Source organism: Chelonoidis abingdonii, chromosome 7 (genome assembly GCF_003597395.2).
Source record: "Chelonoidis abingdonii isolate Lonesome George chromosome 7, CheloAbing_2.0, whole genome shotgun sequence".
NCBI classification, from domain to species: domain Eukaryota; kingdom Metazoa; phylum Chordata; order Testudines; family Testudinidae; genus Chelonoidis; species Chelonoidis abingdonii.
This window is the reverse complement of record NC_133775.1, coordinates 16,892,188-16,910,910: the sequence shown is the minus strand read 5'-3', so window position 1 is coordinate 16,910,910 and position 18,723 is coordinate 16,892,188. Positions and strand designations below refer to the sequence as shown.

The 18,723-nt window shown below is 44.0% G+C and overlaps 1 long non-coding RNA gene across 1 annotated transcript in view; it reads left to right on the top strand.

Moving 5' to 3' along the window:
• The window catches only part of LOC142047084 (uncharacterized), a 154,612-nt gene that overhangs the window by 109,822 nt on the left and 26,067 nt on the right, over positions 1-18,723 (top strand). Inside the window, exon 3 of the long non-coding RNA XR_012656231.1 lies at positions 5,607-5,797. This is a non-coding gene — a long non-coding RNA (uncharacterized LOC142047084). The remainder of the gene's footprint in view (positions 1-5,606; positions 5,798-18,723) is intronic.

Sequence of the window (18,723 nt, the reverse complement as noted above, 5' to 3'; positions counted from 1 at the left end):
TAGCACAAATCTGCTATACAACAGAGCTCAGAAATTTGAAACAAAAGTATCCTTTAAAAAAAAAATCACATGATAGCATCCTTCATGCCTGGCCCTGTTGTGATTTTACACTGAGGGTGCATTTTAATTGATGAAATGTGCTACAGAGCACAACTTGAAGAAGTAACAACCTTTAGTTATCATTTGCAGATGTGATGGAAGTGCCAGAAGTTAAATTCTTATGACTAAATGAAATAACAGAAGCTCCCTATGCTTTCTTGAAGATGCTCATTAGTTTTAACTTTTATCACATTCTGTTTACCATGGATTCCATCCAAGAATGACGGATGTAACTTATTAAGCAAGTGATAATTTCAGAACTCCGAGTGTCACTACTCTGTGTGGAAGCAGAGTTACCTTGCACAGGATCAGAGGTTTCACTATCAGTGCTTTAAAGTTAGCATTATCACAGAGGCAATGATGACAGGGGAAAGAATGTTCCAAACAGTGTGAAAGATGCAAGTCAGGCATCTGAATGGACACATAAATAAGTCATGAATGTGTAAGAAATACTCTGGTAGTTGGAAGCTTCAGCACACACAGGAAACCAAGTAAAGGAGAAGAGGGCACTGGTGTCTGGGAGGCAATGGAACAAGAGGCGTCTCTTAAATTCAGGCTCAAAATGGAAAACAATGACCTCTCAGACACCACAAAGTTTCCTCTAGCCAAGGGACTGATCCATAACTTTTCTGATCATGTGCCCAAAACTGCAATCTTTACACATGCAAGTAGTCCCATTGACTGCATTGGGACTACTCACATGAGTAAGAATTACAGGAACGGACCCTTGTGCCTCACCATAAATGCATGCGATGGCAAGGTGGGAATTACATAGTCCAATAAGACCTGAGCTTTTCAGATCAAGAAACAAGCAAGCACATGAGTCCACATGATTCCCTCCTCTTCTTTACCTTGAAAATTTAGTACCACACTCCCTACTTTTCCAAAGATTTATCCATCTCCAGATGACGTTTCATCTAACTCTATTCACTTGTACTTCCTGCCAGCTTCTGACATTGTGAATGGGGGTGTATAAAATAAGAACCGAGTCAAAGCCATATTTCAAACTGAACCTATCCCCTTCCCAGCCACTCCTTTCCTGTATGTGCACGTGCATGCACCCAATTACTTTCCCTCATGCCTCAGCTTTGCTGGCTTTGTCGAGAAGCAGAAATACCGTTAGAAAAAGCTACCTTTTGTGCTGTATCTAGTTTAGATGAACCCAGATTTCTAAAACAGAGGGATCTAAATAAATTCACCTATCTTAATTACTAGTTGCTTATTGACTTGAACAGGAATTCTGTATCTTTTGAGGTTCCCTCACCACTAGTTGTAAACTTGTTTCTTATTCCAACTGAAAATAAAGGGGGTAGGGGAAATCCAATCTAGAATATCGGTGCTAAACTTCATTATTTTGTGAAGAGGGTTTTTGGATTCAAATCCCAGTATCTGTTTGGATCTGGTTTTGAATCCCACTGAAAGGGGCCTCATTTTTAAAATCTACTTTGGCTGCCGGCTCAAACTAGTGGAAACCTTTCAGTGGGTTTCACAAGACTTCTGTGATTTTCTGCTGAAATTTCATGAGAACAGCTTGTAAGAGTGTGGCAGCACCAAATCTAAGCCTAGGCTTATGTTTGATTCACACAAGACACTGAACTCTGAATTCAAGACTAAACCACATCCAAATATCACCTCCTTAGCCTATCTTAATCCATTTTGTGCGCAGAAATTCTGGCTGAATTGCTTCAAGTTCAGTTCATAACCACTTCTCTTTCCCTTCCCTCCCCAATTCAGTTACTTTGAAAAATTTAACAGGCAAATATTATTTTTTGCCAGATCTCCTTATGAGTAGTTCCTTCCACAGCCTCCTCTGGTTAAGGGTCAGTCCATGTTTCCACTGTAGCCACGGCTGCACTGAGGTGGCTGCCACGGGTTTGGAGATCTTTATCCATTCATTTAAAATAATAATAAAGCCGAGGCCCAGACTGAAGAAAGAAAACAATGTTTTCCTGGAGTCAGATACTCTCTCAGGCATAGCTTAATGGCATTTCTTTGAAGATGACAAAAACTTATTTCAGCTCATACGTTTAACAGTATCCACGACAATGGCTAATAAACAGCCTCTATTCCCACTGGTATACCATAAAAGTGTTTAAAATTCCTACCGTTCACTGGAACAGTATGTGCAATCTTCAGCCAATTCTCAGCCTTTGCTTTTGTTAGCACTTTGAGACTTGCTTTTCCCCCTATAATCTATCCAGTTCCCCACTTCTTTGTCTGACGTCTTAAGACATCCACCTTGAAGCCTTTTCCTTACCCTTGACGCACTTCTGCATCACCTTGTTTATCATTCTACTATGTGTATTTATTGCGAGAGCAGTGGGGCATGCCTATCCTTGGTGGATGCAGTCATTCTTCATTGAGCACTTTCTGTTGTCTCTGTTTCTTCTGTGGTCCTGTGCTGTATTTCACCCACCACTGCTGGGATACCTCAAATGTATGCTTTACTGGAAGTCTACATCTTCATTCGTCTCCCTTTTTGGTCTCACTTTCATCTTAATTAGATATGTGATTGGATTATGATTATTATTGTTTGTGAGCTCCTGTGCACATTCATTCCACAGTCACTCCATTACTCTGTACTAAGTCAAGAATTGCTCTGTAGGGAGCAAACTTTGCCTTCACTTACAGCCATCAGTGCATGCATGCAAATGAGGACTCTAGATTTCTTAGGGGGCAAAATTGGAGGTGCTAAACATGCCTACATAAAGGTCAAAAGAAGTTTAAAAGTATCATGTCTGCTGCATGGGGATCAAAAACTGGCCTGGAACCTCACAAATACATAATGTCTTGCAAGATTTCCAGCACTTTCTGCTTCTGGTTGGGCAGCAAAAACTATCCTCAATGTAAGTCTATAGCCTATTCATTATATTTTCTTGGATTCATAGATTTTAAATCCAGAAAAGCCCATTAGATCAGCTAGTCTGACATCCTGTACATAACACCGGCCAGAGAATTTTATTATTCCTGTATTGACCATAATAACCTGTGCTTGACTAAAGTATATCCCATATAGCAGCATTCCTGCTTTTACGTCTAACATAAACATAAAAAAGCAAAGATACATGACACCAAAATCTAATGGTCTGGAAAAGGTAATTAGTATTATTTGCATTACTGTAGCTCTGCATGCTGTCCAAACACACAATGAGAGACAGTTTCTATCCCAAAGAACTTACAATATCAACAGATAAAACTTTTTCAAATTCCAATTAGTAGCTCTGCCGCTGGATCTTACTTACCCTGAATCAGTTTGCCCATCTCTAATATTCCTGGGATGTTCTGGACTATAGCAAGGAAACCTTTCAAGGTAGTGCATGTTGTTGAAATATTGCTAAATCCTGACTTGAAGGATAAAGCATTTATCTTTATAGCAGGGTATGAAAAGGTAATTGCCACACATTAAAGTAGACACTGGTGCTTATTAAGGCCATAAGAAAATAGGAAGCTAATAGTTTATATTTCAAAACATTTTATACACCTTGATTAATCTTCACAACATGTGAAAATACTTAAGTATTATTCCCATTTCACAGATGACACAATGGAGACACAGAGGTTTAAGGGCTTGTTGCATCTCCCATTGAAGTTGTAAGCAGGGTCTGAATGAAGTTTCCCCTGACGTCTGGTGACAAATTGAGGGGAAGAGACTTCTGGAGCAGATCATGTTTGCATAGACTTAGCTACTCTGCCTAGGTATTCAGCAGACAGAGCTGCTTTGCCAAAGTGATCAGTTTTGGCTGGTTTGGGGTTACAATTAACTTGAGTAGGGACAATCTTCACTCGTTGATGTATTTTGCTCTCCACAACCAACTCTCTGTACAACTTTTCATGAGTGATGTACCCAAATACTTGGATGCTAATATCTAAACTGTACTATTAAATTTATTCACCTAAATTTGAGTTATTGCTGATTATGCACTATATGTATCTTATGATTTTTAAAATATACTTTGTATTTGTGGATAATCTAAGCACTATACCCAGATGTACAGACACTCTTTTCTTAACCTGTTTAACATTAGCTTTAATAAAATTTTTAAATTTGAATGCAGGGGTAATGAAATGTTATCCGTATTGCATGAGTAAAGGGCAACAGAGCTGCACTCAGCATGCCCTGATCAAGGGAAGCACCCTAAATTGAGCCTCATTTGCTAAAAAGGCCAGTGGAAGTCAGAGGGGGTAGGGACAGGTGTTTCTAGACACCATGTAACTCTCACCTCTCTAGTGTTTAAAGATAAGCTAGTTGGACAGTGATTGCAATGAGCTGTCTCGGGGCTAAGCCTTAGAACTGATGCGGGGACAGTGTTGCAATGAAAGACAATGCAGAAGCTACACTAGCAGTAAGTTTCCCTGTGAATCACTAAGTGCTAGAATCATCAAGACCTGGGCTAAGTGGTGAAACCTCAAAATGCAACAAACAGCAGCAGTGGTAGCAGCGGCAGAGCTGAGCAGAGGCAGAGAGAACAGGGGCAGTGAGCCGCAGGTGGCAGCAGAGATAACAGAGGCAGCAAGCTAAGTCTAAAGCAAACTGCAAAGAGTTACAAAGAGGTCTCACAACACTGACTGACTGAGCAAGAAAATGGCAGATGAAATTCAACATTGACAAATGCAAAGTAATGCACATTGGAAAACATAATCCCAATTATACACACAAAATGATGGGATCTAAATTATCTGTTACAACTCAAGAAAGAGAACTTGGAGTCATTATGGACAGTTCTCTGAAACATCCACTCAGTGTGCAGCGATAGTTAAAAAAAGCTTACAGAATGCTAGGAACCATTAGGAAAGGGATAGATAAGACAGAAAATATCATAATGCTACTATTTAAATTCATGGTATGCCTACACCTTGAATATTGTGTGCAGTTCTGGTCACCTCATCTCAAAAAATATGTGTTAGAGTTGGAGAAGGTACAGAAAAGGGCAACAAAAATTATTAGGGGCATGGAACAGCATCCATGTGAGCAGAGATTAAAAAGACTGGAACTTTTCAGCTTGAAAAGAGAGAGCTGGGGGGATCTGACAGAAGTCTATAAAAATATGATGGGTGTGGAGAAAGTAAGTGTTATTTACTCCTTCACATAACACGTGAACCAGGGGTCACCCAATGAAATCAATAGGCAGCAAGTTTAAAAACAAACAAAAAGGAAGTACTACTTCACACAATGCAGTCACCCCATGGAACGTGTTGCCAGGGGATGTTGTGAAGGCCAAAACTATAACGGGGTTAAAAAAAACCTAGATAAGTTCATGGAGGATAGATCCATCAATGGCTATTAGCCAAGAGGGTCAGGAATGCAACCCCATACTCTGGGTGCCTTAAGCCTCTGATTTCCAGAAACTGGGAGTGGATAACAAGGGATGGATCACTTGCTAATTGGAATGTTCTGTTAATTCCCTCTGAAGTGCCTGGCACTGGCTCCTGTCAGAAGACAGGATACTTTGTGAGATGGACCATTGGTTTGACCCAGTATGGCTGTTCTTATGTTCTTAAGCAGCCAGCAACAGCAGAGAAAACAGAAGCAGCAGCGGTGAGGAGCAGAAGAGGTTGCAGCAGCAACAAGACATTTGCTGAGATGGCAGCAGCAGCAGAGGCCTGGCTTAACATTCCACCCCCTCTGAAGGAGCAGGAGGTGAACCCATGTGAACACACCTCTGAACGCTGGGTCCTCGCTGACTGAGTACAACCAAATGTGAGTGGGGAGGAGTGGAGGGAAAGGGGAATGGCATGTTAAAGTGATATTCGTTCATTGGAGTTTCACACCGCAAGGTGGGAAATTGAGGCCAAGGACACTGTCCAACTTACTGTGGGGTGTCGGTTTGCTTACGGTTATATGGTTTCAAATCACGGTTGTGGTGTTTTCCCAAACTAATGCTGGTTGCTCTTTCCATTTTAATAAAAATTTTCCTTTTGCTACACACAGAATCAGTGCTTACGAGTGGGGAAGTATTGCCTCTTAGGGCTGGTCTACACTACTGCGGTAAGTCGACTTAACTTATGCTACTTCAGTTACGTGAATAACGTAACTGAAGCTGATGTAGCTTAGGCTGACTTACCACAGTGTCTACACAGCGCTCTGTTAAAGGGAGACCCTCTCTCATCGACTTCCCTTACACTTTTCAGGAAGCTGGAGTACCAAAGTTGATGGTAGAGCACTCTGTGATCGATTTAGAGCGTCTTCACTAAACCCGCTAAATCGACACCAATGCATCAATTGCAGCAGTGTCCATCTACCTGTAAGTGTAGACATGGCCTCAGAGGCACCCAGGGTGCTGTTTGGTCTTCCCAAATTACTGGGTGGGGGCTCAAGCTGCTTCTCTTTTGTCTCATTAAACGAAACCCCTAGATATTGGACCCTGGCATTTGTTGCTGACACCACCTGGCAGAAGGGTTACGAAGTCAATAGAAAAACTCACACGGACTTCGACAGAATTGAGCCAGAATCTAAGTGACGTGCCCAAGGTTGCACAACAAGTCTTTTTCTGAGTTGGGATCTGAATTTAAGAGTTTCTGTCTCTCAGCCCAGTAGAGCATTCTGCATTCCTTTACCTTGCCAGAGATCCTGTTCTCTTTGGAAATCACATTTGTTCTGGGTTTGTAATTGGCTGAAAGAAATGGATGGCAAAGACTCGGCAGAAGATGACTATGAATTGGACTCTGAGGCTGACATTAGTCACAATGTTGTGGGTGTGTATTTAAGACCGACAGACCCCGGTCATTGGCGGGTGGGATTGAATCTGGAACCTCTAGCAGCTAAATGCATGAGCTAAAAGCCACATGGCCCTTAGCTAAGGCTACAACATGCTCATTAACCTCTAAGTGATCTAAGTGCCACTAGAAGGGACAGAAAACCACACCCAGAAGGTGGGTGGGTTACATACTTCCCCTAGCTGAGAAAGTGCATCCTGAACTTCAGAGACTTCCCAGTTGATATCCTGGACGAGCCCCCACTTTTAACACCGACAGACTCCAGTCATTGGTGGGCGCGATCAAACCTGGGACCTCGGGAGCTAATGTACGAGCCTCTACTGCATGAGCTAAAAGCCACGTGGCCTTTAGTATCAGAGGGGTAGCCATGTTAGTCTGTATCCACAAAAACAACAAGGAATCCAGCGGCACCTTAAACCAACAAATTTATCTGGGCATAAGTTTTTGTGGGTAAAAAAACCACTTCTTCAGATGTATGGAATGAAAATTACAGATAAGAACATAAGAACGGCCATACTAGGTCAGACCAAAGGTCCATCTAGCCCAGTATGTGTCTACCGACAGTGGCCAATGCCAGGTGCCCCAGAGGGAGTGAACTCCCCCTTAGTCTCCTCTTTTCCAAGCTGAAGAGTCCTAGCCTCTTTAATCTTTCCTCATATGGGACCCTCTCCAAACCCTAATCATTTTAGTTGCCCTTTCTGAACCTTTTCTAGTGCTAGAATATCTTTTTTGAGGTGAGGGACCACATCTGTACACAGTATTCAAGATGTGGCGTACCATGGATTTATATAAGGGCAATAATATATTCTCAGTCTTATTCTCTATCCCCTTTTTAATGATTCCTAACATCCTGTTTGCTTTTTGACTGCCTCTGCACACTGCGTGGACATCTTCAGAGAACTATCCACGATGACTCCAAGATCTTTTTCCTGATTCGTTGTAGCTAAATTAGCCCCCATCATATTGTATGTATAGTTGGGGTTATTTTTTCCAGTATGTGCATTACTTTACATTTATCCACATTAAATTTCATTTGCCATTTGTTGCCCAATCACTTAGTTTTGTGAGATCTTTTTGAAGTTCTTCACAATCTGCTTTGGTCTTAACTATCTTGAGTAGTTTAGTATCATCTGCAAACTTTGCCACCTCACTGTTTACCCCTTTCTCCAGATCATTTATGAATAAATTGAATAGGATTGGTCCTAGGACTGACCCTTGGGGAACACCACTAGTTACCCTCTCTCCATTCTGAGAATTTACCATTAATTCCTACCCTTTGTTCCCTGTCTTTTAACCAGTTCTCAATCCATGAAAGACCTTCCCTTTATTTATCCCATGACAGCTTAATTTACGTAAGAGCCTTTGGTGAGGGACTTGTCAAAGGCTTTTCCTGGAAATCTAAGTACATTATGTCCACTGGATCCCCCTTGTCCACGTTTGTTGACCCCTTCAAAGAACTCTAATAGATTAGTAAGACACGATTTCCCTTTACAGAAACCATGTTGACTTTTGCTCAACAATTTACGTATGTTCTTCTTGTGTCTGACAATTTATTCTTAACTATTGTTTCGACTAATTTGCCTGGTACTGACATTTAGACTTTACCGGTCTGTAATTGCCGGGATCACCTCTAGAGCCCTTTTTAAATATTGGCGTTACATTAGCTAACTTCCAGTCATTGGGGTACCGAAGCCGATTTAAAGGGACAGGTTACAAACCTTAGTTAATATAGTTCTGCAACTTCACATTTGAGTTCTTTCAGAACTCTTGGGTGAATTGCCATCAGGTCCGGTGACTTGTTAATGTTAGTTTATATCAATTAATTCCAAAACTCTTTCTAGTGACACTTCAATCTGTGACAGTTCCTCAGATTTGTCACCTACAAAAGCCAGTTCAGGTTTGGGAATCTCCCTAACATCCTCAGCCGTGAAGACTGAAGCAAAGAATCCATTTAGTTTCTCCGCAATGACTGTATTGTCTTTAAGTGCTCTCCTCCACCCTCACTCACTTTTGTATTTAGATACAGGCATATATATAATGGCACATGAAAAGAAGAGAGTTACCTTACAAGTGGAGAACCAGTGATGACAAGGCCAATTCAGTCAGGGTGGATGTGGTCCACTCCCAATAACTGATGAGGAGGTGTCAATACCAAGAGAGGGAAAATTGCTTTTGTAGTGAGCCAGCCACTCACAGTCCCTATTCAAGCCCAGATTAATGAAGTTAAGTTTGCAGATGAATTGCAGCTCTGCAGTTTCTCTTTGAAGGCTATTTTGGAAGTTTTTTGTTGAAGGATGGCTACTTTTAAATCTGTTATTGAATGTCCAGGGAGATTGAAGTGTTACCCAAAGCGACACTGCTATTTTTAGTGGGCTAGCTCAAGCAGAGCTAACACTTCTGTCTACCCAAGCTGGGAATCATGCTCCCAGCTAGGGTTGCCAACTTTCTATTGGCACAAAACCAAACAGTCTAGCCGGCCCCTTCCCTGAGGCCCCGCTCCCCCGTTCACTCATGCCCCCTCCCTTGGTGGCTCCTTCTCCCCCACCCTCACTCACTTTCACTGGGCTGGGGCAGGGGGCTGGAGTGGAGGAGGGGGTGAGGGCTCTAACTGGGGCTGGGGGCTCCAGGGTGGGGCAGGGAGTTGGGACATGGGAGGGGGTGAGGGCTCCGGGGTGGGGCTGGGGATGAGGGGTTTGGAGTGCAGGAAGGGGCTCCAGGCTGGGGCTGAGGAATTTGGAATATGGGAGGGTGCTGCGGGTTGAGGCAGGGCGTTGGGATGTGGAAAGAATGAGGACTCTGGGCTGGGGGTGCTGGCTGTAGGGTGGGGCTGGGGATGAGGGGGTTTGGGGGCGCAGGAGGGGGCTCCAGTCTAAGGGGTGGGCCTGAGGGATTTGGAATGTGGGAGGGGGGCTGCAGGTTGTAGGAGGGGGTTGGGATGCAGGAGGGGGTGAGGACTCTGGGGTGAGGCTGGGGATGAGTGTGGAATGGGGACCTAGGCTGGGGCAGGGGGTTCAGTTGCGGGGGAGGTGAGGGCTCAGGGCTGGGGGTGCAGGCTTTGAGTCTGGGGGGCTCAGGGATGGGATGCAGGAGGGCGTACAGGCTCTGGGCTGGGATGCAGGAGGGCGTACAGGCTCTGGGCTGGAAGTGCAGGGTTTGGGGTGCAGGAGGGGGCTTGGGGCTTGAAGCGGGGGCTTACCTTGGCGGCTCCTGCTTGGCGGTGCTGTGGAGCCAAGGCCGGCTGCCTGCCTGTCCTGGGGCACTGTGCTGCACCCCGGAAGCGGCCAGCAGGTCCGGCATCTAGGCAGGGGAGGGGGGTCCAGGAGGCACCGCACACTGCTCTCGCCCTCAGGCACTATCCCCCCAGCTCCCACTGACCGGGAACCACAGCCAATGGGAGTGTGGAGCCGGTGCTCAGGGTGGAGGCAGCGTGTGGAGCCTCGTGGGCCTCACCACCACCTAGGAGCCGGATCTGCTGGCCGCTTCCAGGGCGCTGCGCGGTGATCCATGACAGGTAGAGGCTAGCCTGCCTTGACTCCGCAGCACCACCGACTAGACTTTTAATGGCCCAATCGGCAGTGCTGATTGGAGCCACCAAGGTCCCTTTTTGACCCACTATTCCAGTCGAAAACCGGACACCTGGTCACTGTACTCCTAGCTGCAGCAAAGACATAACCTTAAAGTTACAATTCCGCCTGTTCCCTCTTGCTTCTGGACTGGAGTAGTTTGTTACAGCCCTTCACTAGTTTTGGCGCACTCCCCTTACCTCCTCGCATCTGCTCAGCTCCTCTGGCTACACATGCAAAGTTAGATACAAGGCTTCATCCAGCCCCTTTCCATTCATCTGCTTGGTGCAGAAGCATTGAGTCCTCAGTCTGTTCTTGACCCCAGGCTTGAGCCAAGATGCACGGAAGCTGTGAGGAGGGAAGGGATGAGGCAGGAAGGAGGAGGAGTGTGCTTATGCCTTCCTCTGAACAGTCAAAATAACGGCTAGGGACAATCTAGCTCTCACAGCATTTTCACAGATTTTAGGCCACAAGAGACCACCATAATCATCTAGTTGACCTCTCAGATCATAAGGAGAGATTTGATAGTGATGAAACCACGTGAAGCCTACCTCTTCCACAGAATTTAAAAGCCATTCTAGAGAATTTAACAGAGAATTATATCCCTGCTAAATAATTCTCTCTCTTGCAGAATTCTGTATTAAATTCCATAGGCCTTTTGAACCAGGGCTGTACGCTAAATCCATGATGCCTTTCGCTGTAGCAGGTCACTGTCTGATCCATTCTACTTTGTTAATCAGACATAATAAATCCAGCAACATCAAGGAAAATTAAAAAATGTGAAGAACTTTATTACTCACTTTGTATGTGCAGCTACAAGCAAATTGTTTGCAGCTTTTATTGATCAGAGAAGGCTGAGTAAGTGGTATTGTAGGACACAGAAGGAGGAAATAACCAAAGAATAACATTAATATACCAGTCACCGTACCTGAAATCTAAGAGTCAATGAAAGAAGTGTAAATAAAGTACTACAGAGAAATGAAACTCCATGGTGGTGAATATCAAGTTATTTACAAAGTAGCACCAACATCAGTGAAAGCATTTTCCCCATTCAGACATTTAATAAATCCAGTGTATAATCACTGCTTTAAAGAATTAATTACAGCAGCAAAAGCCACATTTCACCAACTGACTCTGAAATGAAAGATCATCAGGAGCTTAGTCTCCTCTGTAGGGGGCACACTGCTTTTTGAAATTTTACTCTGGTACATGGTGTAAGGAATTTGAGAGACATTTGCCACGAAGGAAAGAAAAGGCAGCATCAGTCTGTGCACAGAATAGCTAAAACTGGAGTGTTTAATATATAGCTGGGCTCCAACACACAATGATACAAGATGTCCTATAATAAATTCTGCTCCCACATCAATTCTGCCTCTCTGATCCCCTCAGTTCTGCCCTCCTCCACCCCTGCCTCACCTCTGCTCCTCCTGGGTATCCTGGGGGCTCTCCTCTCCCAAGCCTGTGGGGGGAAGGTGAAAGGAGCAGACGTGCCATCCAACTGCACATAGGAGGTGTAGAGGAGGAGGGAATGGAGCAGCCCTGAGCTGTCGGGCTCTTTCTGCTTCCACCCTCTTCCCTCATAGAAGGGACCATCATGATCAAGGTTAAGATTTTGTCATGGGTATTTTTAGTAAAAGTCATGGACAGGTCACAGGCCATAAACAAAAATTCACAGAAGCACACGACCTGTCCGTGACTTTTACTAAAAACCCCCCAGGGGAGGGGGAGAAGTAATGTTCCGAACCCCACTGCTGGGGGGCTGGCTGCCACTCCAGCTCTGCTGCTGCAGTGGGTGCGGAAGTCACAGAGGTCAGAATCTGTGACTTCTGTGACACAATCATGAACCACCAGTATGACCTCCTGCACATCGCAGGCTACAGAATCTCATCCACCCACTCCTGTAATAGGACCATATCCTCTGGTTGGGTTACTGAAGTCCTCAGATCTTGATTTAAAGACTTTAAGTTACAGAGAATCCACATTTACTTTAGTTCAAACCAGCAAGTGACCTGTGCCCCATTCTACAGAGAAAGGCAAAAACCAAAATAACAAGACAACCCCTCTCCCCCAAACAACCCTCCCCGCCCATTCCTCAGAGTCTCTGCCAATTTGACCTGTGGAAAAATTCCTTCTTCTCTCCCAAACATGGCAATCAGTTAGACCCTGAGCATGTGAGTGCGACCCACCAGCCAGACAATGGGGAAAGAATTCTCTGTCGTAACTCAGTCTTCCCCATCTAGCATCCCATTACTGGCCATTGGAGAGATTTGCTAATAGCAGTGAGAGTTGGGCCATACTGAATTGTAGGCAACTTCATCATATCATACCATCCCCTCCATAAACTTATCAAGCTCAGTCTTGAAACAAGTTAGGTATTTTGCCCCCACTGCTCCCCTTGGGAGGCTGTTCCAGAACTTCACTCCTCTGATGGTTAGAAAACTTTGCCTAATTTCAAGCCTAAACTTGTTGATGGCCAGTTCATACCCATTTGCTCTTGTGCCAGCACTGGCACTTAATTTACTGTAAATAACTTCCCTCTCTCCTGGTGTTTATCCTCCTAGTGTATTTATAGAGATCAATCATACCTCCCCTTAGCTTTTGTTTTGTTAGGTCACGACAAGCTCCTTACGTCTCCTCTGATAAGGCAGGTCCTCCATTCCTCGGATCATCCTAGTAGCCTTTCTCTGTACCTAGTTCCAATTTGAATTCACCTTTCTTAAACGTGGGAGACCAGCACTGCACACATTATTCCAGATGAGGTCTCACCAGTGCCTTGTGTGTGGGCTAGTCATCCCATTACACCATTGTACAAGGCCAGAAGGGGTAAATTACACCAATTAACTTATAGGCTGCACCTGAAGGTAAGCCAGGGAGTGCTAAGGCCTATTTCGCTGATGAAGCCCAGCTGGGGGAGAAGCTATGCTGGGATTATAAAGCCAGGAATCTGGCAACAGAAGGGGGGCTGCAGAGAAGTAGTCTGCAGTCACTCCCTGGGAGAAAGCAGGTGTGGTTGGGGCTACAGAGGCAGGCAGCCTACGATCACTTCCTGGAAGGAGGGAGTTTGGGCTGGCAAATCCAGAGGAGTGGGACCAGAAAGTATGGAAGAGGCTCAGAAAAAGGCAGCAAGGTCCAGGAAGGAACAGACCCTAGCTGCTGACTACAGGGTCCCTGAGCTAGAACCTAGAGTAGAGAGTGGGCCTGGGTTCCCCTACATGCCACTGAGGGAATGGCACCTGAGCTGCTTACGAGAAGAGACTTTGACTTACCTCTGGAAAGGGAAAAAATGGAGTGATCTGGCCGGAGGCCCAAGTCACAAAGAGAAGGCTGCAGTTCCAGGAATGAGACATATTCTGCAGAATGAGGAAGTGACAGAATATGACCGCCAGAAGGGGCGTCAGCCTGGTAGAGCTAATCCCCAGAACCACCAGGAACCGGCACCCTCCAGCCTTGAGCAGAGCAGAGTGCGTCACAAATAGTAATAATGATTTCTTGACTTTCCTGGAAATACCTCACCTCCTGTGATAATAGTGCCAGCTCCTATGGGAAACAGGGAGATCTTAGCCTGTTTCCTGCAGTAGCTTTGACTGGCTGCTCTTCCCCCAGGAGGTGGGCAAGTATCAGGAGGGAACTTCAGAAGACAGAGTATTCCCCTGCTGCGAGCGATTGACTAGGGGGCAGAACCAGACAAGTTGCAAGCGGGCTGAAGTCCCTGTTGCAAGGGATCTGGGGAACCTACACACAAAAAAGAATTTAATGTAATCACAGGACTCTAGGAGCTGGAGCTTTAGGATAAACACCAAATATTGGGAAAATTGATGATACTGAACTGAAAAATAGATTACCTGTAAGAAGATAACATTATGAGGACACTGAATATGGAAAGAGGCATTATGAAATGGATCAGATGAAGAATAAAGCTATATGCTGAACCTGGTATTCTGAAGAGGTTGCTATATATTTATTTACAGCAGTTAAGAAAGGAAAGGGCTGATGTTTTACATTATTTATATTATTGTAACACCTACAGTCTGTTACGTGACGTACAGATACATATAAAGACACAGCCTCTGTACCAAAGAGCAAAGTGTTCTGTGTAAACTTACACTCTGATATCAATATCTTGTGCAATGCAGTCAATGAAGACAGATGAAATCCCATTTTTGGAGAGTCTGAATATACAAGGAGTACAGCTTCAAAGGGAAAAGTATTTACAAGATTAAACTTGGGATGGGTTTCTTATGTCCCATCTCAGAGTGAGAGACTCTTTTGGGGCAGGGCTGCCCAGAAGATTCAGGGGGCCTGGGGTCTTCGGCGGTGGGGGGCCCCGCTGCCGAATTGCTGCCAAAGACTCGGCACTTCGGCAGGGGGTTGGGGCGGAAGGACCTCCTGCTCCAGGGGCCCCGAAAAAATCTCATGGGCCGGGGCAAATTGCCCCACTCCCCCCCGCCCCTCCCCCCCGGGTGGCTCTGTTTTAGGGTTTTCTACAGGGATGTCCATTGATGCAAAACAGTAAGGTCACAGCCAATCTCAGTGAAACATCAATCACTGCAGCACTGACTGCAGACACTAGCTGAAACGACACAGCGCAATGCAGTCTGTGTTGAACTGAAAGTAATTTCACCTCTCATGCCACATTAAATACAAGCAATCCATTACAAAAGAAGCCCTGAAATGTTCTATCGTTACAGAGGGATTTTGAAAATTGATCCTGTCAGATCTGGCTAACACTTATCCACACAAACTCACGCTTTCTCAAATTTGAAAAGCTGGTCTGCTAACTCGCTTGCTCTCCACTTCTCTACTGTAAAAAACAGCAATGATTCAATGCAAGAAGTTATTTTAAGACCATCATATCATAGCATGAAGTCATCAGTTCTATATCTTCTCATGGCATAATCCTGTTACAGAATAATCTCATTTTAGAACAGTGCAAATCAAAGGAAAATCTTTTCAGCCTCTTACAAAAAAAATAAATCTTACAAGGTGTTGAGATCTGTATCCACAAGATTTCATTTGATATACAGTACCTATATTATGTATTATATAAATGTACAGGGAGACATGGTCCCTGCCCAAAGAAGCTCACAGTTTAATACTCAATACAGATATAACAAACATCAGATACACAGGCTGAAGGCCCTACCGAGGCAGATTTGTATACATATTTATCAGGCCAGATCACTGTAACATCTGTGCATTCATGGATTTACCTTCACAACATCCCATGCAGTATTATTATGGACATGGAAAATGAGGTATAGAGAGATTAAGGGACTTCCCCAAGGTCATACAAGAAGTCTCTGATAAAGTCAGGAACTGAACCCAGATTACCTGAGTCCTAAACTATTTCCTTAGCCAAGAGACCATCCTTCCTTCCCCCAATTTTCCCATCTTCAATTACCACTGAAGGAAGAAGAGCTTTAAGGAGGGTTTTGACTGTACCATTCTTTGCAGTTTAAATAGGATTACTAAAACATTTTCAAAAACAATTCTCAAACTAGAGAGGTTTTCCAGAAGGAAAAAAGATGCCTTCACAGAATTTTCTTTGGAAAGGCAATTAGTTTGAGTTCAGGTCAGAGACCTCATTATAGGCCTTCTCTAAATTTTCAGAATTAGGACTCTGTTTCCCAACAGGTAAAGCTCTCCTGCTAGTGGCACTGGCAGGGGCTGCAGTATAGGCAGGACTATTTTTACCACTATGACATCTAACTAAACTAGTCTCTTCATATCCATCTTGTAATTACAACCCTGACACACAAGTATTCCATCTGTGCCTGTTCCTACTACAGAGACCTTTCATGTAGCATACACGTATTTCTTCCAAAGCACTTATTTTAGCTGGCAGTATGCAAAACACTAGCATTCTAAGGGTTAATGATGCTACTCATTTTTTCAAGTCAAAACATACCCACCACAAGATCTCTCAAGTCAGAAGTTTTTTCCAGAAGTACATTGGACTGGTTTGCTTCTTTACAGACAAAAATCCTGCTTCTTTAAATGTGGACAATTCTAATTCTTCCATCAGAGAGAGAATACTTTAAACCTTTATATTCTGGACTCAATTTTTATTATGATTATTAATTGGATTGCAGTGGATCCTAGGAGCCTCAGTCACAAACAGGATCCCAGCATGCTATACAAATACAGAATCAGAAGATGATCTCTCTGCCAAACAGATGCTCTAGAGGAGAGACTGGGAGAGTGCAGCAGTACTGAGGCACGACAATATTCAAAGAAGCAATTTATTCTCACAGACATAAAAATCTAAGGTTTTTAAATAGTGCCTATCACTATGATGGCAAAGTATTGGTAATTCCCATCTCATTCTCACCTTTGGCTTCCAAAATTTGCTACTTGGTTAGTTATTAAGCATTTTCCCCATAGTGGAAAAACACCCATTTACCATTAATTCTTTTCTTTAATAACTGTGAGCCAATATTTGACTGCAGATTTTGCATCCTGATATAACCAAAATCTTAATGTCATTTGCAGATTCATTTATAGTTTAAAGTCAATAATACCAATTAATGACCAGATTTGAGAACCTCACTGATATTTGATGAGTGATCAGGAAGTATGGTTTCCACTTCAGTTTATACTATGATTATACAGTAGAATCTCAGAGTTATGAACACCAGAGTTACGAACTGACCAGCCAAACACACACCTCATTTTGAACTGGAAGTATGCATCAGGCAGCAACAGAGACTATATATATATCTATATAGATATATATTGTGATACAGCATGGCCAGAAGGCAGCATAAGAGTGTTAGCAGGGGGCCTTATTCCCTGCCAAGGGAGGAAGGTTTGCTTTAGATTAACTAGAACAGCTGTGGCCAATTAGAGCACCTGACTCCAGTTAGAGCACCTGACTCCAGTCATGGGATATAAACCCCTGCTTCAGTCAGACAGGGGGTGGTAGTTGAAGGAGAAAGGTTGGATTGGAGCAGAGTGCAGATTGCAGAAGAGAAGAGTTTGTCCAGAGAGAAATAGAAGGTGTGGAGGAGTGCTGCGGTGGATTGGGAAGCCCAACAGAAACCCTAGGTAAGGGGCACCAGGCTTGTATAGAAGAGAGGCGAGAAGCCCTTCACAAGCTGACGGGTATGAGAGGGAAGTAACCCAGGGGAAGAAACCGCTAGTCAAGTGGTTCACCACAACCCCAGGGCCCCTGGGTTGGGACCTGGAGTAGAGGGTGGGCCCAGGTCCCTCCCTCTCCACTCCCCTCCTCCAAGGACACTAGGGGAATGATTAAGAACTGGTTCAGAGGCAAGCAATATCGCCCTGAACCTACCCCAGAGAAGAGAAAGCGCGAGACCCAGCAGAACAGTACTGGCAATTTGCCACAATATCTATATCTATCTATCTATATATATTACACTATTGTGTTAAATGTAAATTACTAAAAAATAAAGAGAAAGTTTAAAAAAAAGATTTGACAAGGTAAGGAAACTGGTTCTGTGCTTGTCATTTCAATTAAGATGGATAAAAGCAGCATTTTTCTTCTGCATAGTAAAGTTTCAAAGCTGTATTAAGTCAACGTTCAGTTGTAAACTTTTGAAAGCACTACCACATTTTGTTCAGAGTTACGAACATCTTCCATTCCCACGGTGTTCATAACTCTGAGGTACTACCGTATTCCAATTATCTCTTCCACTTTAAATGTACCTTCAAAGGAGAAGCAACTCATTTCCTTGAGAAACTACATACATCTACTGTAATGCTATTTTTCATTGCACATAATTAATCAGAGATTTCCTACTCCTGTATTGTAGGTTTAATACGTAAACTGGGAAAGCACAGACTATATTGCTTGGCACAATCCAGCACAGTCTCACCTGTGAGAACACAGTATGAATTTAACCTTTGGCTGCATATATTAAACCACAGACAATCTGCACTGAAGTGATGCATAGATTAGATGCAAAACCAAGCCCTCTAAGAGGAGTTTAGGCTAGTAAAAAGCTCTGGCTCTAGCTCACCTGATTCATTGTGTAGAGAAAAAGCACATCACCATGAATGAATAGCCAAGGGTTTCAGGTGGCCACTATGCCAGGTAGGGAAAGTGTCTGACTGTTGGGGTGGAACACATGCCTGGCTTGAGTCCCCAATGAACCTCCTGAAATAAATCCCATGAGCCTGCTCTCCTGGCATTACCAGTTTCACATTGCTGCTGGTGCCTGACCGTTCCATCAGGCAATAAAAGAACAGTTCTAAGCCAGGAGGTGGGACCAATAGTGCAGTGAAGTGGGAAGAATATGATATTCTCCCCTCAGAGGAGTGAGGGGGGCTTCTGTTACTTGGTAGAGTGTGCCAAAGGAGGAGTCAGATGGAAAGCACAGAGGGG